We start from the raw sequence: 1,434 nt of genomic DNA on the forward strand, positions 1-1,434 counted from the left end.
TTAGCTTACAGAGGAGAAGGTTCTGGGGAGACCTCATTGTGGCCTTCTTGAAAAGAGCATGTAAACAGGAGGGGGAATTACTGTTTGCAACGGTTGATAGTGGTAGGGCAAGGAAGAATGGTTTTAAACTGAGACAAGGAAGGTTTAGATTAGATATTAGATTTTCACTCAGAGAGTGGTGACACACTGGAACAGGTTGCCCAGAGAGTTTGTGGATGCCCCATCCCTGGAGGTATTCAAGGTCAGGCTGGATCTGACTCTGGGCAGCCTGATGGCCATGCACATAGCAGGGGATTGAAACTAGATGGTCTTTGAGATCCTTTTCAACCCAGGCCATTCTATGATTCTGTGATTCTATGGTTCTGCTGCACTGAGCAGGAACACATTCAGACAGTATTCATCTCACAGAATCTACCTTTGTCTAGGTGTCTTTTGTCACATTTCTGACTTTTGAATCTATGAAGCAGGTCAGGTGCCTTTATCAAAACTGTGCAGAGATGCCCTCATCCACACGAATGTTCTCCACTGTAGCTCTGGTAACTTCCTCAATTCCCTTTTTTCGCATTGACTTGAATGACTTTTGACTGAGTAAGTAAGTCAAACTTATTTTAGTAAGACCTTCTTCTTTCTTTTTTATATATTTTTAATTCACTCCCCAGTCTAAGCTCATTTAACTCTTATTAAATCCAAAGATCTTTGCTAATTGAAAATATTTAGAAATTATCACCCATTTTTTGTTAATTCTTACTCTTAAGTGTTGCATTTGCACCATCCCTTCTGGAAGGATTTGGAGCTCTTTTCAGCACTGCTCACTGGAGGATAGCCAGACCTTTTGTTGCCTTCAGTGACCGATTGACATTTGGGTAGCTGTGAAGTGTAGCCCTGATCCACATAGGGCAAATGTTCTGTACACGCTTAAACTGTTGTTACTGAACTTTGTTGGCCTGATTGAAGTCATGTCAAGTGAGAGGCAGTTCTTTTATTGGGCTGAAGTGGAGTGAAGTCCAGTTTTGCTACTCTTGCTCTTAGGATAGGTGTTTTTGCCTCTTTGATAGAAACAAGAACAAAAGTCGTCATGTGAGGAAAGCTTATGAGTTTTAATTTTCAACAGTTATATTAGAAAATAATAACTCTTCAGAGTTACATTTCCTGTAGTATGAAGATTTTAAAGTACATAAAACAGTGAGCTGCACCAGTCTTTTACTTGAAAAATGGGGAAATCAGAGTAAAATAAAATTAGATGAGATGAGAATTAAAGAAATGCTAATGTTCTCTGATATTTATTTTGTCTTCCATAAATGTGAATTAAGTTCTTCAGCTCTGCATTTAACTTCAGTCTCATATAGAAATTTTAAGACTGTTGGGGGAATAGAGAGAAAAATGAAAAAGCCCAAGTTGCCTAATTTTTAGAACAGGTAATTTCACCTTTTTTTT

The sequence above is a fragment of the Meleagris gallopavo genome, chromosome Z, assembly GCF_000146605.3.
Source record: "Meleagris gallopavo isolate NT-WF06-2002-E0010 breed Aviagen turkey brand Nicholas breeding stock chromosome Z, Turkey_5.1, whole genome shotgun sequence".
In the NCBI taxonomy this organism is placed as follows: Eukaryota; Metazoa; Chordata; class Aves; order Galliformes; family Phasianidae; genus Meleagris; species Meleagris gallopavo.